A 24,929-nucleotide genomic window follows, 5' to 3' on the forward strand; every position below is an offset into this window, starting at 1 on the left:
TATTTGCAGACAAGCTTATGCCTTCAAAAACTTTCTTCCTATCAGGACATAAAATTTCACTGGCCTTCATAAGACATTCTTTTATGAATAAGCCTTCTGTAAAAGGTCGCGATGATTTAGCTATCATTTCGCTTATCACAAAACTTGCTCTTACTGAATCTTCGCTAGACTTGTTAATCCCTGAAAATAAATTTCTTTGCTTGGCAAATGCTGCTTTAAGTTGCTGAACTTTTTCCTCTCGGATTTTTCCGGTGAATGCATCATATTTTTCACGGTGCATCGTGTCATAGTGCCGACGCACGTTATACTCCTTGGGAACAGCAATCCTTTGCTGACAAATAAGGCATTAAATTTTATCTTTTACCTCTGTGAAAAAATATAAATTCTCCCATTTGTCTTGGAAAACTCTCTTTTCTTCCATGAGTGTTCTTTTTTTTGATGAAGTCATTTCCAAGCAGTTTTAATAAATATATACACTCAGTAATGCACCTCACTCAAAGGACAAAACACGCACTTAGATTTACTGCCTAAGGCTCTGGGAGGGAGTTTGGGTGGGGGAGGGGGTCTGGAGTGCAGGCTCTGTGCTCGGTGCAGGCTCCAGGCTGCGGCGGGGGTGGGGGTGCAGGCTTTGGGACGGAGTTTGGGGATAGGAGGGGGTGCAGGGGTGAGGGCTGTGGGGGTGAGGGGTTTGAGGCATTGGAGAGGCTCGGGGCATTGGAGAGTCTCAGGACTAGGGCAGAAGGGCAGGGGAAGGGCAGCGTGCCCTGGCCTAGTGCAGGGGGGCGCTAGGACCCTGCGGCAGCAGGTGATGCTGGAAGCCGGCATAGCGGAGGAGTGGAGTCAGCGTGAGCTCCCGGGCGGTGAGGGGGCAGCAAGTGGGGGCCGGGAGACACTGGGGGGAGGCGCGTGGGGGCGGCAGGTGGGGCCAGGGGAGAGACCCGGCCCCAAACATTGGGGAGCAGCGCGCGGGGAGCTTAGGCACAGAAAATAACTCGGGGAGGGGGGCGGGGGTGAGGGGAGTTTGGTGGCGACAGGAAGTAACTGGGGGAGCTCTGCGGGCCGCAGGGAAGAGCTCCGAGGGCCGCATGCGGCCCGCGGGCCGCATGTTTGAGACCCCTGGTTTAGGGCCTCAGAATGTCATAATCCAGCCCTGCTTGTCCATATACTTGTTGGCCCCCTCAAAAAATTTTAGTAGATTGGTGAAACATGGTTTCCCTTTACAAAAAACCATGTTGACTCTTCCCTAACAAATCGTGTTCATCTATGTGTCTGATAATTCTGTTTCAACCAATTTGCCTGGTACTGAAGTTAGTCTTAGTGGCCTGTAATTGCCAGGGTCGCCTCTGGAGCCTTCTTTAAAAATTGGTGTCACATTAGCTATCCTCCAGTCATTTGGTACAGAAGCTGATTTAAATGATAGGTTACATATCACAGTTAGTAGTTTTGCAATTTCACATTTGAGTTCCTTCAGAACTCTTGGATGATACTGTCTAGTCCTGGTGAGTTATTACTGTTTAATTTATCAATTTGTTCCAAAACCTCCTCTAATCTGGGAAAGAATGGCTCAGGTTTGGGAATCTCTCTCACATCCTCAGCTGTGAAGACCAATGCAAAGAATTCATTTAATTTCTCCACAATGGCCTTATCGTTCTTAAGTGCTCTTTTAGCACCTCGAGTGTCCAGTGGCAACGTACAGTGATAGAGTGGGGACTGGCTCATAGTGAACTCCAAACCCCCTCGACAGTGCAGGGGAAGCAAAGTCCTCAAATGCCTCAGTGCATCCTGAAAGGTAGATTTCATTTTGGGTTACACAGAAACCTCCTTTTAGTGTGAAACTGTTGAGTGGAAAACCCCCACACCATACACACCTTAAGAGGGTTCACTGTATGTGCACCTGATACAAATCAAAACATGGGATTGACTTTCCTCTCTGCCTGTTTGGCTTTTGGCATGCGTAACTGTACTTTGGTAGGCAGGGTGAATTTCATTCTCCCCAGGGTTGTTAAACAGATCATTTCCCCCTTTAAAGAAAGGGAGGGTGAGGGCACTCAATCAACCAGCAGCCACCCCTGGCCATGCTGCCGCATTCACTTGCAGAGTCCTGACTTTCTCCTTCCCCATCCCCAAGTTCTCCGTGACGTTAGACATATGGGGCTGGATCTGTATGAAAGCAAACACACATCTGGCAGTTCCTTCAGTTAATTGGGCAATTATTCATCCCGCTCTTGCTGGAAGCAACTTGCCATTACCAGGCCAAAACCAACAACAACAGAGTGTGGGTTTTCTCCTCCCCCTGGCTTCTGTCCTCTTAAAGTATGTAGGCATGGAATGGAGGGGCCATGGGGGTGAGGAGAAAGAGGAGGAACCAGCTCCAGGCTGTTGATCATGGTGACTGAGACAAATATATTTTTCAATGTGATAGACAAGTGTCTTCGGCAGCTGAAGAACACCAGCATGAGTTTCCCCTGTGGCATGCATGGGTCCATGAGGGGGAAGGAGGCAAAGCCATGGAATGCCAGGAGAATCAGAGTCAACCTGTTTGGGGTTTTATGAGGCAACTTGGCAGGCTATGGCATTGTGGAAGGCAGGGTAGGCCCAACCGAACTGTGTAACATTGCCATGTGTAAGTTGCCATGATTGCTCATAGTCCACCTGAGCAAGAGTGTGAAATCCCTCATCCATCTTCTTTACCCCTGGGTCCCCCTCTTTCTCTATGCCTAGCTTCCCCCATCCTAGTTTGGGGGCATGGTCCTCTAGACAGAAGGACCTCCTCCAAAGCAGGGATTCATGGTGCTTTAGAGTTCAGCTCAGTTCTTGTTGACATAAGCTGTAACACTTTGGTCAAATTTTGGTTGTTGAGTTTAGTATGTGGGTGTTGGTGGCCTTAAACTCTATGACTGCATGATATTGTGGTTTTATCTACCTCCCTTCTCATCTCAAAACTCTCATGTCCTGGGGCACTCCACCATTGCATATTGTTGGGATGGAGTCTGGAGGCCATTTGCACTGGAACAGAAACTGATTGCTCGTTTGAGTGCTCTGTCCTTTCCCTAATTACTGTGTGGGCTTATAGGAAACTTGATCTTTTCCACAAAACCCCCACTGGTTTCACCCACTGGTGGAAAAACTGGCCTTCTCCTCTAGAATTGATCCTACCTCTGCTGGATTTCAATTCTGCACTTAACCTGTCTGTTTCCCCCTTTGATTGAAAGCAGATCTCTGTCGCTCTAGTCTAAGCTATTGTGCAAAACCATGGAAGAGTCTGAAGTGTAAGCAGCATCAGTGTAATTAAAGACAGTGTAATTGCTTCCAAGCAAGCGGCATCAAATCCAGAATTGGAGGTGAATGAGTGGAGGGTTCTACTCTTTCCTTCATTCCTTGTCTCCTTCTCTTTCCTGATTCAGCTCTTCTCTGCAAGAATCATGGTGCAATTTACTCAAGGTTTCTTTCAGACTAATGAGAATCAGACAGACAGTTTACACTGTTCAAAGATGCAACAAAGGGTTTATGTAGCTAGGCAGACGGATTTCACAATGTTAACACAACCAGCAGGGTTGTTGAAGGGCCTTTGAACAGGTAATTTAATGCAAACAGTTGATCAGGGCACCTGAAACAGAATCGGTCACACATTACTGATTAGTGGCTTCCATCCAGCAACAGATCAATGACTGCTATTTTCTTGTAGGTTGCATGTAGTAGGGTGGCACGTGTGAATTGCTGAGTGAGACAGTGGCTGTCTTGTGCTTCACAGCACCTGGCACAGCATTTCCAAGAAAGTTTCTGGAAGTGAAGGGTGGTGATGGAGCAGACTTTGTTCTGGACGGCACTGGGCTCACCCACCCCTCTGGGTTTCCCTTTACATGCTGTGTTGAGAGCCACCAATTCCCATTGATTTCCTTGGAAGTTGAGGGCACTCAATACTTTGCAGAACTGGGCTGTGATTCTTTGACAATGGGATGGTCTTCCAAGAAGAAGGATTGCTAGGCAGAGACAGGCTCCACCTCACGAAGAGAGGGAAGAGCATCTTTGCAAGCAGGCTGGCTAACCTAGTGAGGAGGTCTTTAAACTAGGTTCACCGGGGGAAGGAGACCAAAGCCCCGAGGTAAGTGGGGAAGTGGGATACCAGGAGGAAGCACAAGCAGGAGACTGCAAGAGGGGAGGACTCCTGTCTCAGACCGAGAAAGCGGGACAATCAGTGAGTTATCTTAAGTGCCTATATACAAATGCAAGAAGCTTGGGGAACAAGCAGGGAGAACTAGAAGTCCTGGCACAGTCAGGGAATTATGATGTAATTGGAATAACAGAGACTTGGTGGGATAACTCACATGATTGGAGTACTGTCATGGATGGATATAAACTGTTCAGGAAGGACAGGCAGGGCAGAAAAGGTGGGGGAGTTGCGTTGTATGTAAGAGAGCAGTATGACTGCTCAGAGCTCCAGTATGAAACTGCAGAAAAACCTGAGTGTCTCTGGATTAAATTTAGAAGTATGAACAACAAGGGTAATGTCGTGGTGGGAGTCTGCTACAGACCACCAGACCAGGGGGATGAGGTGGACGAGGCTTTCTTCCAGCAACTAACAGAAGTTGCTAGATCACAGGCCCTGGTTCTCATGGGTGACTTTAATCACCCCGATATCTGCTGGGAGAGCAATACTGCAGTGCACAGACAATCCAGGAAGTTTCTGGAAAGTGTAGGGGACAATTTCCTGGTGCAAGTGCTGGAGGAACCAACTAGGGGAAAAGCTCTTCTTGACCTGCTGCTCACAAACAGGGAAGAAATAGTAGAGGAAGCAATAGTGGATGGGAACCTGGGAGGCAGTGACCATGAGATGGTCGAGTTCAGGATCGTGACACAAGGAAAAAAGGAAAGCAGTAGAACAGAGACCCTGGACTTCAGAAAAGCAGACTTCGACTCCCTCAGGGAACTGATGGGCAAGGTCCCCTGGGAGAATAACACGACGGGGAAAGGAGTCGAGGGAAGCTGGCTGTATTTTAAAGAAACCTTATTGAGGTTGCAGGAACAAACCATCCCGATGTGTAGGAAGAAAAGTAAATATGGCAGGTGACCAGCTTGGCTTAACAGTGAAATCCTTGCTTGTCTTAAACACAAAAAAACAGCTTACAAGAAGTGGAAGATTGGACAAATAACCAGGGAGGAGTATAAAAGTATTGCTCAGGCATGCAGGTGTGAAATGAGGAAGGCCAAATCACACTTGGAGTTGCAGCTAGCCAGAGATGTTAGGAGTAACAAGAAGGGTTTCTTCAGGTATGTTAGCAACAGGAAGAAAGTCAAGGAAAGTGTGGGCCCCTTGCTGAATGAGGGAGGGAACCTAGTGACAGAGGATGTGGAGAAAGCTAGTGTACTAAATGCTTTTTTTGCATCTGTCTTCACAGACAAGGTCAGCTCCCAGACAGCTGCACTCTGCAGCACGGTATGGGGAGGAGGTGATCAGCTCTCTGTGGAGAAAGAAGTAGTTCGGCGCTATTTAGGAAAGCTGGACGAGCACAAGTCCATGGGGCCGGATGCGCTGTATCCGAGGGTGCTAAAGGAGTTGGCCGATGAGATTGCAGAGCCATTGGCCATTATCTTTGAAAAATCACGGCGATCGGGGGAGGTCCTGAATGACTGGAAAAAAGCTAATGTAGTGCCCATCTTTAAAAAAGGGAAGAAGGAAGATCCAGGGAACTACAAGCCAGTCAGTCTCACCTCAGTCCCTGGAAAAATCATGGAACAGGTCCTCAAGGAATCAATCCTGAACCACTTAAAGGAGGGGAAAGTGATCAGGAACAGTCAGCATTGATTCACCAAGGGCAAGTCATGCCTGACTAACCTAATTGCCTTCTATGAGGAGATAACCGGCTCTGTGGATGAGGGGAAAGCAGTGGATGTGCTATTTCTGGACTTTAGCAAAGCTTTTGATACAGTCTCCCACAGTATTCTTGCCAGCAAGTTAAAGAAGTATGGGCTGGATGAATGGACGGTAAGGTGGATAGAAAACTGGCTAGATGGTCGGGCTCAACGGATAGTGATCAATGGTTCCATTTCTAGTTGGCAGCCGGTATCAAGTGGAGTGCCCCAAGGGTCGGTGCTGGGGCCGGTTTTATTCAATATCTTCATTAACGATCTGGAGGATGGTGTGGACTGCACCCTTAGCAAGTTTGCAGATGACACTAAACTGGGAGGAGTGGTTGATACGCTGGAGGGTAGGGATAGGATACAAAGGGACCTAGACAAATTAGAGGATTAGGCCAAAAGAAATATGATGAGATTCAACAAGGACAAGTGCAGAGTCCTGCACTTAGGACGGAAGAATCCCATGCACTGCTACAGACTAGGGACCGAATGGCTGGGCAGCAGTTCTGCAGAAAAGGACCTAGGGATTACAGTGGACGAAAAGCTGAATATGAGTCAACAGTGTGCCCTTGTTGCCAAGAAGGCTAATGGCATTTTGGGTTGTATAAGTAGGGGCATTTCCAGCAGATCGAGGGATGTGATCATTCCCCTCTACTCAGCACTGGTGAGGCCTCATTTGGAGTACTGTGTCCAGTTTTGGGCCCCACACCACAAGAAGGATGTGGACAAATTGGAGAGAGTCCAGCGGAGGGCAACAAAAATGATTAGGGGGCTGGAGCACATGACTTATGAGGAGAGGCTGAGGGAACTGGGATTGTTTAGTCTGCAGAAGAGAAGAATGAGGGGGGATTTGATAGCTGCTTTCAACTACCTGAAAGGGGGTTCCAAAGAGGATGGATCTAGACTGTTCTCAGTGGTAGAAGATGACAGAACAAGGAGTAATGGTCTCAAGGTGCAGAGGGGGAGGTTTAGGTTGGACATTAGGAAAAACTTTTTCACTAGTACGGAGGTGAAGCACTGGAATGGGTTACCTAGGGAGGTGGTGGAATCTCCTTCCTTAGAGGTTTTTAAGGTCAGTCTTGACAAAGCCCTGGGTGGGATGATTTAGTTGGGTTTGGTCCTGCTTTGAGCAGGGGGTTGGACTAGATGACCTCCTGAGGTCCCTTCCAACCCTGAGATTCTATGATACCACAGTTCAAGGGCCTGCATTTTGAAAGGAGATCAAAGTGCTGAGCATTCAGCAGCTCATAAAGATCAGGCAAGTCACTTGAATCCCAGTTTCTCCAATTTGTAAAGTGTATTGGGGTAAAAGTAGTCCTACAAAGGCAAGCAATTGAGTAGTTAAATCATGTTTATACAGTGCGTGATGGTGAAAAGTTCTATTACTATCTAAGATATGTATAGGGCCCCCAGTACTGTAGTGTTCGAGTACCTTACAATGCCCCTGGGAGATAGGGAAGTATTATTCCTAGTTTTACCAATGTGGGGGAACTGAGGTAAAAAGAGACAAAATGAAGTGATTTGCTCAAGATTACACAGTGATAAGAGACCCAAAGCATGGCCACTGTTGGCCCGCATCAGCTGACTTGGGCTAAAAATTGCTGTGTAGAGGTTTGGGCTCAAGCACCAGCCTAAACTCTGGGGCTCTCCACTCTCTCAGGGTCCCAGAGCTCATGCTCTAGCTCCTACATAGTAATTTTTCAGCTTCAGAGCCTGAGTCTTGTGTGCCCAAGTCAGCTGACCTGCACCAGCCATGGCTTTTTTTTTTTTAAATCTCTCTGTAGGCAGAGACTCAGAGCAGGAAATTGAACCTTGGACTCCAAAATTCCAGACTAGCACCCTAACCAATTGACCATCCTTCTTCTTTGATAACTACTGTTAATTGCACCCATTGGAGATTTAATAAAAGAAAGCAATAGTCACTGATGACTGAGTTAAAATGAAAAGAAAACAATCCAGAGTAAAAGTCTTCACCTAGTGTCAGCCTGCAGAAATGAGAGCAATATGGGATGAGTTCACTTCAGAATTAGAAGACCTCCTAGTTGGAAAGCCCAGGTGACAGAGCCTAAGAGCAAAACTTGTCTCATCTGTTTTTCAGCAGTTAATCCATTAGCAAGAATCTAGCTGGAGAAATCACCCAAACAGTAGGAGATGAAGGTGAAAAGCCTCAGAAAATGTGGACAAAGCCAGGAGAACAAATGAAAGCACAAATGGCCTGAGGTATGAGGAGTGGTTCTGAGCTGGATCTACCATTCAGTTCTGAGGGGATGATTAGACTCCCAAATCACTTAGAGAGGACAGCAAGAAAGGCAGGATTTGAACCTGGAAGACCTACAATCTGGACACTGAAATTAAACATCTGAGAACTAGGTCTGGCGGGGTGGCTCCAACTCTCACTGAAGTCTTTGGACAGACTCCCATTGACATCAATGAGAGCTGAATTGGGACCCTTGCAAAGATGTATTGCACACAGATAGACCCAGTAAAATCAAACCAGATGATGCAGCCCACTCAGCACAGTCACAGGGAGCTTGTTACAAAACCTTTTAACAAGGCAATTTCTGCAAAATAGCCATCCCCAACCCAGATTGAAAAGGCTCAAGGGAAGGACAGAGACATGGGAGACGATCCAGGGTGTAGAGCACTTTCAAGACAGAGAGAAACAATACAGGGTGGGAATTGTTTGTAGTGCAGGGATCCGATTAGTCGTGTTGCTTAATGCATTGCTCAAAGGGGCTCAGATGTTATGGTGATGAGAGTGAAAGACAAACCTATATGGAATAGAATCTCATCTGAGGGTATGTCTGCATGAGCTGGAGGTGTAAATTCCAGCTTGAGTAGACATACCCACACTAGCTCTGATTGATTTAGCATGCTTAAAGTGGCAGGGTAGCTATATTTGTATGGGTGGTGGGACAGGCTGGCCACCCTGAGTATGTACCCAGGGTTTCAGAGAGGATGTGCTGCACTGATATTTTTAATGCACTAGCTCAATCAGCTAGTGCAGGTATATCTTCTTACGCTAGATCTTATACCTTCTAGCTCCACTGGAGATGTACCCTAAGCCTGGGATATCTGATGGAACAATTCCAGATGCTGAAGAGTTGCTAAGGGCTTGGCTACACTTACAAGTTGCAGCGCTGGTGGAGGCTTTCCAGCGCTGCAATTACACCCCGTCCACACTTGCAGGGCACAACCAGCGCTGCAACTCCCTGGTTGCAGCGCTGGCTGAAAACCCATCCCGGTTGGGGTATAAGGAGTGCAGCGCTGGTGATCCAGCGCTGCTCAGCAGGTGTGGACACTCACCAGCGCTTTAATTGTCCTCCAGGGAATAAGGAGTTATCCCACAATTCCTGTTCAGCCACTCTGCTCATCAGTTTGCACTCTACTGCTCTTGCCTCAGGTGACCCGCCCTTTAAATGCCCCGGGAATTTTAAAAATCTCCTTCCTGTTTGCTGCAGCCAGGTGTGGAGTGCAATCAGTTAATCTTTACAGGTGACCATGCCTCCACGCGGCAAACGAGCCCCAGCATGGAGCACTGGCGAATTGCAGGACCTCATTAGTGTTTGGGGGGAGGAAGCTGTGCAGTCCCAGCTGCGCTCCAGCCGTAGGAATTACGATATCTTTGAGCAGGTATCAAGGTCCATGCTGGATAGGGGCCATGATCGGGACGCACTACAATGCAGGGTGAAAGTTAAAGAGCTGCAGAGTGCCTATTACAAAGCCCGCGAGGGGAATCACCGATCCGGAGCTGCCCCCATGACCTGCCGTTTTTACAGGGAGATGGACGCGATACTTGGGGGTGACCCCACTGCCAATCCCAGGACAACGATGGACACTTCTGAGCAGGCTGGGGGACAGGAGGAGGAGGAGGCGGCGGCGGATGCGGAGGCGGCGGGGAGAAAAACGCGAGTGAAGCTACTGGGATGGGGGAAGACACCCCAGAGTGGGCATGCAGCCAGGAGCTCTTCTCAAGCCAGGAGGAAAGTACCCAATCGCAGCAGCCAGCAGTTGCAGAAGGACAAGCAGAGGAGCGGGTTACCGGTAAGCGGCTTTTATTTTCTGGGTGGAAATGTTTCTGGAGAGGAAGGGGGTTTAGGGCTGCATGCATGCCAGCCTAGATGTGGAATAGCCCATTGATGTGGTCTATCATGTCGCGGTAATCGGCTGCAGTGATCTCAGCAAAAGTTTCAGCCAGAGCGTGGGCAATATGCCTGCGCAGGTTTATAGGGAGAGCCACTGTGTTCCTTGTCCCAGTCACGCTGACGCGTCCGCGCCACTGTGCCGCGAGGGGTGGGGGGACCATTTCTGAACACAGGGAAGCCGCATAGGGTCCAGGGCGGAATCCACATGTCCCTAGTGACTCGCAGCAGGGAGATATCTTCCAGGATTAACTCCTGTGAAAAATGTTGGGAGACTCTTTAGTGAAGAGATAGGGAGATAGTGAAGATCACCCCTGCAGCTGCATCTTCACTCAACCCCTCTATCACTCAAGCCCCACTTCTCCCTCTATAAGCACCCCTCACTCACCATTTCGTGGCTTCTGTTGTGTTATGTGTGTGGTAAAAGAATGCTAAACTGAGGACTAAGAACTCCCTCAGTGTAGCAATTAATGTCTGGAGATAGTGAATACAATGCTGCCCTGTTAAATGTATACATTTCTGGCTTTCTGCAGTGACCTTGACTGCTGGACTGAGCAGATGTACCACAGCACAGAGGCTGCACAATTTGAGGAAAAATCCCCAAAAGAGCAAGGAGGACATGTTGAAAACTGTTCTTCATCACTCTGCTAGAGAGAGTAAAGAATTGAAGGAGTGGAGAGAGAAGGAAAGCAGGATCCGCAAGAGAAATGCAGTGGCCAAGAGGAAAAGCACAGAGCGGCTGCTAAGCATTCTGTCGCGCCAAGCGGACTCCATAGAGTCACTCGTTGCCATGCAAGCAGAGCACTACCGTGCTACTCCACCCCCCCCCGTCCCAAAGCTTTTTGCCTTGTGCCCCAATGTCAGCTCAAACCACCTTTCCCCAGCATCCAGGTTCTTACCACCACCAGCTGCCTCCAACACCTGTACGTTCACCAACCAGCCCTGATACCTACCACCCTTACCCTCTGCACTCAACCCCCATCACCATGCAGTATATGCACCCTGAAGTGCAGGATTCATTAAACAGCACTCCAGACAGGACATATGCAAACTTGTGACTGTACAGTTCACCAACCCACACCCCTGCCCTCTTGTGTTCATGAAATGTTGTGTGTCTGTCTGTCTGTCTGTCTGTCAAGGAAGTTTTTTTCTTTTCAATAAAACAATTCTTGGCTTTGAAAACAGTCTTTATTATAGCAGATAGTGAAAGATACCGTAGCCCAGTAAAGAAAGAGGCACTGCAAATCATTTTAGGGATAATAGAATAACAGTGTAAACAGTGCAATTCACTCCCATGCAAGGCAGCAAACATTACTGTTGGCTTTCAGCCTCAAATTCTTCCCTCAAGGCATCCCTAATCCTTGAAGCCCTGTGCTGGGCCTCTCTATTAGCCCTGCTCTCTGGCTGTGCATATTCAGCCTCCAGGACTTGAACCTCGGTGGTCCATGCCTGACTGAATGTTTCACCCTTCCCTTCACAAATATTATGGAGGGTACAGCAAGCGCATATAACCGCGGGGATGCTGCTTTCCGCCAAGTCTAGCTTCCCATACAAGGAACGCCAGCGTGCCTTTAAACGGCCAAAAGCACACTCCACAGTCATTCGGCACCGGCTCAGCCTGTAGTTGAACCGGTCCTTGCTCCTGTCAAGCTTCCCTGTATAGGGTTTCATGAGCCAAGGCAGTAACGGGTAAGCGGGGTCTCCAAGGATCACAATGGGCATTTCGACGTCCCCTACTGTGATCTTCCTGTCTGGGAAAAAAGTCCCTGCCTGCATCTTCCTGAACAGGCCACTGTTCCGAAAGATGCGTGCATCATGCACCTTTCCAGGCCAGCCTGTGTAAATGTCAATGAAACGCCCACGGTGATCCACAAGCGCCTGGAGAACCATAGAGAAATACCCCTTACGATTAACGTACTCTGATTCCAGGTGGGGGGGGGCAGAATAGGAATATGCGTCCCATCTATCGCCCCTCCACAGTTAGGGAAACCCATTTGTGCAAAGCCATCCACAATGTCCTGCACGCTCCCCAGAGTCACGGTCTTTCTTAGCAGGATGCGATTAATTGCCTTGCAAACTTGCATCAAAACGATTCCAACGGTCGACTTTCCCACTCCAAACTGGTTCCCGACCGACCGGTAGCTGTCTGGAGTTGCCAGCTTCCAGATTGCAATAGCCACCCGCTTTTCCACCATCAGGGCAGCTCTCAATCTTGTGTCCTTGCGCCGCAGAATGGGGGCGAGCTCAGCAGACAGTCCCATGAAAGTGGCTTTTCTCATACGAAAGTTCTGCAGCCACTGCTCGTCATCCCAGACTTCCATGACGATGTGATCCCACCAGTCAGTGCTGGTTTCCCGAGCCCAAAAGCGGCGTTCAACGGTGCTGAGCATTTCCGTGAATGCCACAAGCACTTTAGTGTCACACGCGGCAGGAGAATCGATATCGATATCATCGTCAGACTCCTCACTGTCACTTTGGAGCTGAAGGAATAGCTCGACTGCCAAACGTGTTGTGCTGGCGACACTCATCAGCACAGTCCTCAGCAGCTCGGGCTCCATTTGCCACAGAAATCGCGATTCACACACAGAGAGTAAAACAGAAAGGCACTCACAATGGCGCCAAACGTTGCCGGAAAGAGTGAATGCTGGGATGTGAAGCGATGCACCACGGGGCGTTGGCACAGGAAGCGGAATGACCCGCACACTTCCTTCCCCTTCCCACAATACTCAGCGCCAAAATGGGACGAGGTGCTCTGTGGGATAGCTGCCCACAATGCACCTCTCAATACAGCGCTGGAAAGTGCTGCAAGTGTGGCCACACTGCAGCGCTGGTAGCTGTCAGTGTGGCCACACTCCAGCGCTGGCCCTACACAGCTGCATGACCAGCGCTGTAACTCCCAGCGCTGCAACTTGTAAGTGTAGCCAAGCCCTAAGAATACTAGTGATAGAACCGTAGGAGGTAGGTGTAACACTCTGTACCTTGGAGGAACACCCTACACCTTTATAAAATGATTGTGTGGTATCCAATGCAAAGTCTGTCATGTTGGGTGTCTTCAGAAGGCTCATGATGCACTGAGCATGGTTATAGTAATTGTTACAGTAATTTTATAGGTTATAATTTCATGTATGTAGTTATGAGGCTGAAAATGTATCCTCGTGGCTTAAAATAAGACCAGACAAAAACTTTCCAAGAGCAGAGAGGCAGTTCACACCTCATCAGGGCAGGTATGGGACAAACCCAGCCCAGCCTCACAGGAACAAAGGATGCTGGCTAGGCAGCAACAGAAGAATCTGTTAGACTCTCGAGTGAGTCACCCCCCTTCCTTTGGTCAGTTTGGAATTGCGATGAGGTAATGCTCACCTGACTCTGAAGAGGGAGGGCAAAGCCAAGAGGGAAGAAAGGACATAATAAAGGGGAGACACATTTGTTATGCTCTTCCTCTCTCTTCTGCCTCCATCTACAGACATCACCACCAAGCGACTGAAGCACTGATCAAAGGGGAGAGCCTGGCTGAAGGGCAACCAGCCAGCCTGTGGTGAGAAGCATCTAAGTTTGTGAGGGCATTAAAAGTATTAAGATCAGTTTAGAATGTGTTTTGCTTTTGTTTCATTTGACCAAATCTGACTTGTTATGCTTTGACTTATAATCACTTAAAAGTATCAGGGAGGAGTATAAAAGTATTGCTCAGGCATGCAGGAGTGAAATTAGGAAGGCCAAATCACGCTTGGAGTTGCTGCTAGCCGGAGATGTTAGGAGTAACAAGAAGGGTTTCTTCAGGTATGTTAGCAACAAGAAGAAAGTCAAGGAAAGTGTGGGCCCCTTGCTGAATGAGGGAGGGAACCTAGTGACAGAGGATGTGGAGAAAGCTAGTGTACTCAATGCTTTTTTTGCCTCTGTCTTCACAGACAAGGTCAGCTCCCAGACAGCTGCACCCTGCAGCACGGTATGGGGAGGAGGTGACCAGCTCTCTGTGGAGAAAGAAGTAGTTCGGGACTATTTAGAAAAGCTGGACGAGCACAAGTCCATGGGGCTGGATGCGCTGCATCCGAGGGTGCTAAAGGAGTTGGCTGATGAGATTGCAGAGCCATTGGCCATTATCTTTGAAAAATCACGGCGATCGGGGGAGGTCCTGGATGACTGGAAAAAAGCTAATGTAGTGCCCATCTTTAAAAAAGGGAAGAAGGAAGATCCAGGGAACTACAAGCCAGTCACTCTCACCTCAGTCCCTGGAAAAATCATGGAACAGGTCCTCAAGGAATCAATTCTGAACCACTTAAAGGAGGGGAAAGTGATCAGGAACAGTCAGCATGGATTCATCAAGGGCAAGTCATGCCTGACTAACCTAATTGCCTTCTATGAGGAGATAACCGGCTCTGTGGCTGAGGGGAAAGCAGTGGATGTGCTATTTCTGGACTTTAGCAAAGCTTTTGATACAGTCTCCCACAGTATTCTTGCCAGCAAGTTAAAGAAGTATGGGCTGGATGAATGGACAGTAAGGTGGATAGAAAACTGGCTAGATGGTCGGGCTCAACGGGTAGTGATCAATGGTTCCATGTCTAGTTGGCAGCCGGTATCAAGTGGAGTGCCCCAAGGGTCGGTGCTGGGGCCGGTTTTGTTCAATATCTTCATTAACGATCTGGAGGATGGTGTGGACTGCACCCTTAGCAAGTTTGCAGATGACACTAAACTGGGAGGAGTGGTTGATACGCTGGAGGGTAGGGATAGGATACAGAGGGACCTAGACAAATTAGAGGATTGGGCCAAAAGAAATATGATGAGGTTCAACAAGGACAAGTGCAGAGTCCTGCACTTAGGACGGAAGAATCCCATGCACTGCTACAGACTAGGGACCGAATGGCTGGGCAGCAGTTCTGCAGAAAAGGACCTAGGGGTTACGGTGGACGAAAAGCTGAATATGAGTCAACAGTGTGCCCTTGTTGCCAAAAAGGCTAATGGCATTTTGGGTTGTATAAGTAGGGGCATTTCCAGCAGATCGAGGGATGTGATCATTCTCCTCTATTCAGCACTGGTGAGGCCTCATTTGGAGTACTGTGTCCAGTTTTGGGCCCCACACTACAAGAAGGATGTGGATAAATTGGAGAGAGTCCAGCGGAGGGCAACAAAAATGATTAGGGGGCTGGAGCACATGACTTATGAGGAGAGGCTGAGGGAACTGGGATTGTTTAGCCTGCAGAAGAGAAGAATGAGGGGGGATTCGATAGCTGCTTTCAACTACCTGAAAGGGGGTTCCAAAGAGGATGGATCTAGACTGTTCTCAGTGGTAGAAGATGACAGAACAAGGAGTAATGGTCTCAAGTTGCAGAGGGGGAGGTTTAGGTTGGACATTAGGAAAAACTTTTTCACTAGTCGGGTGGTGAAGAACTGGAATGGGTTACCTAGGGAGGTGGTGGAATCTCTTTCCTTAGAAGTTTTTAAGGTCAGGCTTGACAAAGCCCTGGCTGGGATGATTTAGTTGGGTTTGGTCCTGCTTTGAGCAGGGGGTTGGACTAGATGACCTCCTGAGGTCCCTTCCAACCCTGAGATTCTATGATTCTATCTTTATAGTTAATAAATTTGTTTATTCTACCTGAAGCAGTGCGTTTGGTTTGAAATGTGTCAAAGGCTCCCCTTGGGATAACAAGCCTGAGACATATCGATTTCTTTGTTAAATTGACAAAGTCATATAAGCTTGCAGTGTCCAGCAGGCATAACTGGACACTGCAAGATGGAGGTTCCTAGGGTTGTGTCTGGGACCGGAGATACTGGCTATTTGCCCAATCCAAGGAGCAGTTTACATGCCAGAGGCTGTGCATGAACAGCCCAGGAGTGGGGGTTCTCACAGCAGAGTAGGGTAAGGCTGGCTCCCAGAGTCAAGGATTGGAGTGACCTAGCAGATCACTGGTCCAGATAACACCCGAGGGGAACATCACAGAAGGTTCTTTGGAAAGGTAGAAGGCATAGGATTGGCTGAACAAGCCCATGCTCTAGAAGTAGAAATTTCTCTTTGCCCTCACTGCCCAAAGAACTGGGCATTACCACTGGTCTATCAGCTGGGGACTCTGGGCAGTACCATAATGCAAATAACAGTAACAATGAATAATGACAGGCCAGTGAGAGGGGAAAATGGTCAGTTCGGTTTTCCAAGTGACTGAGCACACTCTGTTCCAGCTGGAGTTGATGGAACCTGGGGGTGCTCCACAGCTTTGACAATCAGGCCCCTATTCCACCCTCTCAGTGGAAGAAGAGAGAAAAGGCCAAGTAGGAGTGAAAAGAGGAGCAGTGGAGACCCCAGCCCTGTGGAAAGGGCATTTCTTGTCAGTTAGAGATGGAGACCTGGATTCTCATCCCAAACCAGTGTAACTGCATTGACGTCAGGGGAGCTTTACAGTTCTGGGAAAGCAGAGTCATGTCCAGAGAGTCTTGCCTCCAGGGAATTCTGACTTGGTCATCAATGCTGTGACTGGAAGGAGAGGATAGGCCCAAATTGCCTGGCTTAAGGCAGGAAAACTACAGCCAAACTGAATGCAAAGACAGCCAGGAAGTGGAAATAGAAGGGGGCCTGTTTCTTTTGCTGTTAAGATGCTCCCAGACTGAATTTACTATTTAGACATTTTGTAGGGGGGCGGGGGATTATCCCCCTGCCCAACTGCCACACTAGACTGGGATTCAGCTCTGCCTCCATTTCATTCTGGATCAGCTGGAGTAGTAGTGGCCTGCCAGCCAACAGCTCCCACCCAGCAAGAGGGCTGTGCTGGAGAAAAATACCCAAAGCCCTGATCTCCACTGATGTAAATAGGCATAGCTCATTCACTTCAGTGAGGCTAAGATTTCAATCTGGGCATGTGGGGGTGTGAGAAGCTGGGAGAGAAGGGGCCCCCCTCCTTTAAAAACACCTTTTTAAAGATTTCAGGCTATAACAGAGATGTTCTACAAACATGGGGTAGCCACTGCGATGGGTGGGGGTGTGTGAGAGCAATGGATGATTCTTGGGCACCTATATTGCTCACACTAAACTGCAGAGATCCCCTATAGCAGGGGTAGGCAACCTATGGCACACGTGCCAAAGGCAGCATGCCAGCCGATTTTCAGTGGCACTCACACTGCCCGGGTCCTGGCCACCAGTCCGGGGGGCTCTGCATTTTAATTTAATTTTAAATGAAGCTTCTTAAACATTTTAAAAACCTTGTTTAATTTATATACAATAATATTGTAGTTATATATTATAGACTTCTAGAAAGAGACCTTCTAAAAACATTAAAAACACCACTTCTGAAAGGCTGACAACCCCTGCCCTAGAGGATTGTTTGCATGCCATTGCTCCATGCATTTCAGGGCAGATGATCCTGCTTTATCATTCCACCTGCTTTGCATTTTTGGCTCTGGCCTTGTTTGCTTTCCGTGGTGTTTCAGACTGTGCCCTCTTTCCACAGAGATGCTGGAAATGAGCTCACCTCCCAAGGCAAACAGCTTCAGCGGGTGTGTGGCTGTTGGGAGGAGAAGTCAGTGTGGAGACTCTCTCCTCCCCCAGAAATGTCCGGGGGAAAATGGTGCATCTTGGCAGTTAATGGTAAGGAAACACAGCATGGGGATGAGTCACCCTCAGAGGCTGCCTTCATAACTCTCAGCACCACCCTCCTAGAATATTCAATAGCACAGCTGTAAACAACTTCTTAGAGTGAGCCAACATCTGGGATAATTAGCTCCCCTAAATCCTGGTACCCACTCTTCCCTCATTCAGGGAGTGCTGTCTATGGGGGCAGGTTATTGCTTATTCACGAGCAGCACTGATTTTCCTCTCCCACCCTCTCTGCTTAGCATTGCTGCTGCCTTGACATCCAGATTCCATCCCCCATCCCTCCACATCCACTGATGTTCGTTACCCTTGGAATCAATTTCAATGTATTTATTGGCCTGACAGCATGAAGCGGTAAATGTTGCCAAAGTCAATGCATCAAGTGTCTGTCTAGGACAGGTCTGGGCTGCCTACTTTGTGTCTCCTGAGCTCCCAAGTCTGTTTATTTAATTTTCTCTCACCTGGTATTAGAAAAACATTAAACTTTTATTAATTTTTTCCCCTCTTCCCATTAGCAGATGAAGTGCAGGAATGGACAAATGAGTCACTTTAAAGCAGATTGAGATTTCTTATGATTTTCCTATTAATGTTTTAAGAAAGCTGAGGAAAATGACCAGGAAATTGTTACAGTGAAACCTGTTTTAAAGGACCTGAAAATCATCAGCTTTTTTGTTACTAAGGGCTGACAGCATTGTACAGGTTATGTGTGCTGATTCTTCTGGCTGGTTTCTTTACAACAGAGGCAAGCTCTTGTCTAGAGGTTTCACTGTACTTGGTCTGTCAATTTTTCAAGAGGCTAGTAATCTCTGCCTGGGTTTGAAGACAGTGTCATAAATTAGAATCCGACACATTTTCTGTGATACAAAAGCAGAGGTGGACACGGCCAACTCCACAGTGACAGAGCATTTCAGAGGTCTTGAGAAAAATGCTTTGCACTTCTTGGGCTGGATCCTTTGCATGTGCAAATTGGTGTTGTAGTATTCATAGGCGGCAGGTTCATATAATTTTTGGTGGGGCCCAAAATGGTGGTGTCCCCCCCCCCCCCGCTCTCACCCTGTAAGCTGATATAAAATGAAGCTACAATGCGTCAGCACCACAAGATTACAAGGGTCAATTAAAAGTGGAAAGTCAGAAGCAGCACTTGCCTATTAATACCTAATATACGGTATTAAATTTTGTTGCACCTGTTGTGACAAAGTGGGAATGTTCTTAATGTTTTCTCTGAATACTGTGTGGGTGCCTCAGTTTCCCCTGCAAAGTGCCAACTGACGGTGTTGGGGACAAAGATCAGGTGGCCTCCTTGTCCGGAAGAGACACAAAGGCCAGATGAGGGAGTGTCAGTTTGGAGCTGGCTGGGGAAATCGGGAGAGGCCCAGAACTTGGGTCTGGGCTCCCCACCCCCCAAGATGGACCTGACTGAGGGGTCCTGTTTTCTGTACTTACAAGCTCTGTTTTAGACTGTATCCCTGTCATCTAATAAACCTTCTGTTTTACTGTCTGGCTGAGAGTCACATCTGACTGCGGAGTTGGGGTGCAGGGACCTCTGGTTGCCCCAGGACCTGCCTGAGCAGACTCGCTGCGGAAAGTGGACAGTGTGGAAGGGCATGCTGAATGCTCCGAGGTCAGACACAGGAAGGTGTAAGCTTCTTGCCCTGGAGACAGTATGCTCAGAGAGGAGGCTCCCCCAGAGTCCTGACTGGTTTTGTATGGAGTTGTTCCAAAGCATCCCAGCATCCCCTTCCACACCATGCGCTTCCCGGAAGTCTGCACAGGCACTGACACTCCCTCCTCTGGCCTTTGTCTCTTTTCCAAGCATTAGGAGGCCACCTGATCTCTTTGTTCTCCAACACCTTCAGTTGGCACCTTGCAGGAGAGTGGCCCAGGCCATCAGTTGCCTGGAGACAGGGTGTCAGCCATTCTCTGTGCAGACAGCATCACACTGGCCCTCTAGGGCTTTACAACAATCACACCCCCTTATCCCACCATCTAGAGCCTTAAGAAATGCATTGGGGAAACTGAGGCACACAGACAGTATTCAGAGAAAACACCTGTATACGACCAGTTACATACTTTGAAGGGTGTAAAATAATCAAATATTGTGCTAAATACAATGATACTCCAAACTGACCACCAAATTTAAGTTGCATGTTTTTCCCCTCAGGTGAGGGTTCTGGGGTGGGGCTGGGGATAAGGGGTTCACAGTGCAGGAGCGTGCTCGGTGCTGGGGGTGCAGGCTTTGGAGTGAGGCAGGGCTGAGGATGAGGAACTTGGGGTGCAGACAGGCTGCCCCAGGGCTAGGGTCAGAGAGGACTCCCCATCACCACCACTGGCAGCAGCAAGCTCCAGGGGAGGGTTCCCTCCTGCCCCCCATGGCACACACACTCTGCACATGCTCCTAGAGCCCCTCTCAGGTCCAGAAAGCTCACTCCCCTCCCCTATGATGGGTACTGGGGGGGTGCACAGGTGGCCTTCCATGTTGCCCCTCACCATAACTTCACTGTGGATGGGGGATGGGGCTGCCCCTTACCCAGCATGGGGCAGAAGTGGGGTAGGCAGGGTGGTGGCTGGCTATGGGGTGGGGGAGCAGGGTGTCATAAAATTCACCCACGCCCCAGCTGCTCAGGTCTAGGAAGCCTCCCTCTCCCATCCCTCCTGTGGCAGGTGGGTTGGTGGGTGCTGGGGGAGGGGGCATTGCCTTCACATGTGGCTTCCTGCCTCCCCTGTGCAGCCTGCTGTGCCTCACTGGGGGGCTGGGACTGGGGCTGGGGCAGGGGGGGAATCATAGGGTCAAACACTCACGGAAGTCCCAACTGCTGCTAAGGTGAATGATGTCTGTCTCCTGGCCCGTTTGTGTCTCCTCCAGGTAAGGGCGGGAGGGGAGGGGAGGCCCCCTCCACTCCCCTCCCGCTCCTGAGTGCTTCTGCAATCGTTAGCACATTCCTCTTATGTTAATGCTGCAGCCCTTAGGCTACCGGCAGCAGCAGCAAAGGAGAGAGAGAGAGAGAGACATGCTGTGTGCTCTCTTTACATTCAAGCAGGGAAACTCCGGGGAGGGGGAAAAATCCAATATTTCCAAATATTGATGGAGCAGAGCCCCTGATTATGAATATTCCTGGGGCTTTAGCTCCAAGAGCCCATATAAGTTGGCGCCCATGGTAGTATTGAAGTTAGTGGATTGGTCCTGATTTACAGTAGCTGTGGATCTGGCCCAAGACTACAGAGTCTGGCATGCGTGGCTCTCAAAGGACTTTCCAAAGCAGGGTATTGTCATTGCAGATGGGGAAACAGAGGCATGGAGATTTACACCAGTAGGAGGGCACAATTTATACTCTTGGGGACAGGGAAAATGTCTTACTTTAGCGTCCCAATTCTACTACCTGGGAGCTCCTCCCACAATGGGAATTGCACCCAGGTAGATGAGAACATGTATGTTTATAGAGTGCCCTTTATGGCGCACATATATGGCTTGTCATAATTATGACAATAATTCCATGGACTTGCTCCTTAATCTTATTTACTGTAAGTCCAAAAATAGGAGTGAGGAAAGGAGTCAGCTTCCAGATAATGAACTCAGGAGGCAGGATCTTCAGGTGGTGTCAACGGGCATTGTCACTGAAGCTATGCTAATTTACCCCAGTCGAGGAGTTGACCCAGGAAAACAGTGATTAATGCAGAAACAAACAAATGCATAAAATCTGTGACTAATAATCCAAAGCATCCACATCTGTTATCACCCACACTCCTAAGCCTTACCCACCTGGATTTCTCACATCAGTGCTATCAAAGCCAGCACAGTCAATACACACAAGCTCAGATTCAACATTGCTGACACTGAATAAAAGACTTGAAAGCCTCTGTCTGGGTAGTCATGCGCGTGTACACACTTTCCTCATAAGTCACCAAGAAGATTACAACATAAAAAAGCCATTTTGCAAAACATTGGGAAATTAAACTGTAACAACTCATGAGGCCTGCCAGAGGGCAGCACACCCCTGACTCCAGGACAGTCACCTCCAGACAGTAACCCCAAGCTGTATGCAGCAGTATTTCTCAGTACTGCTCATGCATAGCTCTCCACCCAAAGCAAACCCTTGGGCTCCTGCAGTCACTGCCACCAATGACCTACCCACTCCCTCTTCCACTCCCTCCCCAATAGTCTTGCCATACCCAGTGTTCAAAAATAATACATTTTCGTTTTCATTTATTTGCCCTGTTGCTTTTGAGCCTTTAGGGTGCACTCATGTGACATTTACAAGCTTTCTTTGCAGCTATGAGAGCTAGAAACTTACCTCTTTAGTGAAAGCTAAAATTCTCCTGCAATCACCTAACTGTAGGAGCTGGGGCTTTAAGAAAAATATCAAAAATTGCAAGAGTTGGCAACACTGTGAACACATCTTGTCAGTGTGATTTCTCTGTCTGTTAAGTCACCTACCAGCTGAGTGTGCCACCCTCCTAACACCCTGTACTAGTGCACTCACCCCTGCAGTGCCTCCTGCTGGTTTCCTGGGAATTAGCTCTTTTTCCAGCTCCGAGGCACTCTCTGCAGGCCAGTGGCTTGCTTGCCGCTGGCTCCCCTGTGTCCCTCCCAGACCCAGGTGCCCTTTACCCATGGGTTCTACCCACTGCAGCAACCCCCAATCTGGGTTTCCCCACTCCAGGGAACCCCCAACCCTCTATCCCCACCTCACCTCAGTGGCTACTGCCAGTTGTCATCTAGCCCCCATTCACTGGGGCAGACTGCAGTCTGTAAAGGCCACTCATCATTGGCAAGGAGGGGTTGGACCTGCTCCCTGGGCTGCCCTCTGCAACCCCAGTGCCCTTCTGGGCCTTTGCCAAGGCCTGCAGCCGGGGAGGTGGGGGGTTTCTAGGCCAGAACTCCCTAGCCAGGCCCTTCCCTTTCTACAGGCAAAGAGAGACTATCTGCTCCTGGCCCACTGCCCTCTTATAAGGGCCAGCTGGGCCCTGATTGGGGCGTGGCTCCAGCTGAGGCTGCTTCCCCAATCAGCCTTGGAGCTGCTTACCCCAGCCACAGCCCTCTCCCGGGCTGTTTTTAACCCCTCCGGGCAGGAGTGGGGTAACCACTCCTCTACACACCCATTTGCTTGCACTGCTCCCATGCCTTTCTGAGGACAGGGCTACGTCTGAGCAACAGTCAATTACACTGTCAGAAAGAGAAGGGAAAACCTATATGTAACGAGGCAGTGACCCATTAAGAACTTTCCTGCTAGCCCTCTGGTTAAACCCAGCTAGAGCTGGTTGGACATTAACAAAATTTAGATGAAAAATGGCAGGGGGGGGGAGAATTGGTGAAATTTCTGTTATTTTATTGGTTCTGCTGGCAATCTGCTTTAGGAACTCTGGTGCTCTGGCTCTCAGTGATACCAACAGATGTGCACACAAAGGTACATGAACATTGTCCAACACATACACACACACTCCTGCCCCCACACATGCACTATGCATGTGCACACATCCCTACCCCCATGCATGCACTTCATGCATGCTCTATACCCATCTATATGCATGCACTGTATGCTCACGTGCATGCTCTATGCACATGCACACCCACCCAAATGCATACATTACACACATGCACACACCCACGCACATGCATGCTCTGTGCATGTGCACATATCCACACACGCACAGAATTCAATATCTTTCACATTTGGACTTCTCCTTTCTGGCTATGGGTCGAGGACACCAGCTCCAGTCAATCAGTCCGAAGGTTCCTTTCTACCAGCCACATGGCCTACTCAGACTCCTCACATAGAGGCTGTTACTTACACATCTGACATGACCCACCTCACCAAATGTTTGGCCTTTGCTACCAAAACTCATTTGATGAGTACTTGGCATCTTGCCGCATTGGGCTGTTAGCGTATGATGGATGATGCTGTCCTGGGCTGTCTGTTCCATGCTAAGTGCCCTTTGCCTTATCAGGTATGACCTGTAGTGGAAGAGTGTGTGTGGCCTGGCAGAGAGGTGATTCCAGGCATGTCACAGGGTGTGAGTATGTTGGCTACGTGGGGTCATAGGCCATGCTTTTTATTTTTGCAGAGCACCATTCACCCTTATGGTGCCACATAACCATTTCATAACTATCATTATTATGCATCTGACGAAGTGGGTATTCACCCATGAAAGCTCATGCTCCAATATGTCTGTTAGTCTATAAGGTGCCACAGGACTCTTTGCTGCTTTTTATCATTATTATTATTATTATTATAGCCATGGAACTGGCAGAACATTGCAGGTGTCCCCCAGGATAGCTCTTTGTTCCCCTCTAGTGGCTGCTACTGCCTTCAACGCCGTGAACATGGTCTTTTAGCTCCAGGAGTAGCGATATGTGCTTTTGGATCCCGAGGGGCCCTGGATGCAGTCCCTGCAGATGTATTCCTCTAGATATAGACGTCCCAAAATGTCTTCAGGTTTGAAGCAGTGTCATGGCACGATATCCTAAAGTCATAAGACATGTTGAGTTTGCTAGTTCTTTTGTTCCCCTGCCCCACCAAAGTGAGAGTTGGTGCAGCAGCCAGCAGGGCAACCTCTGGTCCAGCTGCTGCTGCTGAATGTTAAAATGATCTTGTATGTCAGATCTAGGCAAAGTGAGTGACTGGCAGTAACTGCAGAGGTGTCCCTTGAAGGCTATCTGGTTACATGCAAAGCTCCCTTGCTGGATTAGTTACGACCCCTTCAACTGGCCTGTTACGAAGTGTTCATGAGTCCCTCAGAGGCTGGCCGGAAACTGGGCTGACAGGGTCATGGGCAGGTTGTGCAATGATGTCATGGCTTGGCAGACTGTTGCTAGGCTACAAGAGCAACATGGTTTCCCAAGCGCTTGGGGTTGGGCTTGAAGCACACCTAGAAGTAGCCTCAATCTGATGGAAGCCAGGAGGACTGATCCTCTTCTCACTCACAGTGGGGCAAATCGGGGGGTGAGTCCAGTGAAGATGGTGGAGTTACACTGGTATCAGACTGTTATAACTGAAATCAGATGGACGGCCTCGGGGGCCAATGTACCTGGGTGCCTGAAGAAGCAGACAAGTGCCCTACTCCCATGGAAAGACTTGGATAAATCTCTTTAGGGGCCTAATCTGGCCCTGTGTGTTTAACTAGCCTGGAGGAAATGAGTTCATCTCTGCCAAAATCTCCATGGAATTAACAAGGACACAAGGGAGGGATGCGGACAAGGGGAAGAGAGGGACAAGGGGTGCGGGGAATAAAACCTCCTGCTTCAGGGCACGAGCCAATCTATGCTTATTGAGGGTCAGGAGGGAACTTGCCCTGGGAGCAGGTTATCACAGGACTGTTGCTGCCGGAAGGGTTTCTTGCACCTTCCTCTGCAGCAGTTTGTC

General features: G+C 48.9%; 1 long non-coding RNA gene across 3 annotated transcripts; it reads left to right on the forward strand.

Annotated features, from left to right (window-relative positions):
• The first annotated feature begins 4,041 nt into the window (after positions 1 to 4,041).
• Positions 4,042 to 17,558, forward strand: LOC123343959. 3 transcript variants are annotated; one of them, XR_006572415.1, is made up of 4 exons: positions 4,042 to 4,102; positions 7,955 to 8,076; positions 13,462 to 13,533; positions 17,429 to 17,558. It is a non-coding gene; the product is annotated as an uncharacterized LOC123343959 (long non-coding RNA). The 3 variants fall into 3 exon arrangements; XR_006572414.1 differs by lacking the exon at positions 17,429 to 17,558 and having other exon boundaries at positions 13,462 to 13,587; XR_006572416.1 differs by lacking the exons at positions 13,462 to 13,533; positions 17,429 to 17,558 and adding an exon at positions 9,636 to 9,693.
• Positions 17,559 to 24,929: the final 7,371 nt, after the last annotated feature.

Source organism: Mauremys mutica, chromosome 11, assembly GCF_020497125.1.
Source record: "Mauremys mutica isolate MM-2020 ecotype Southern chromosome 11, ASM2049712v1, whole genome shotgun sequence".
Lineage (NCBI taxonomy): Eukaryota > Metazoa > Chordata > Testudines > Geoemydidae > Mauremys > Mauremys mutica.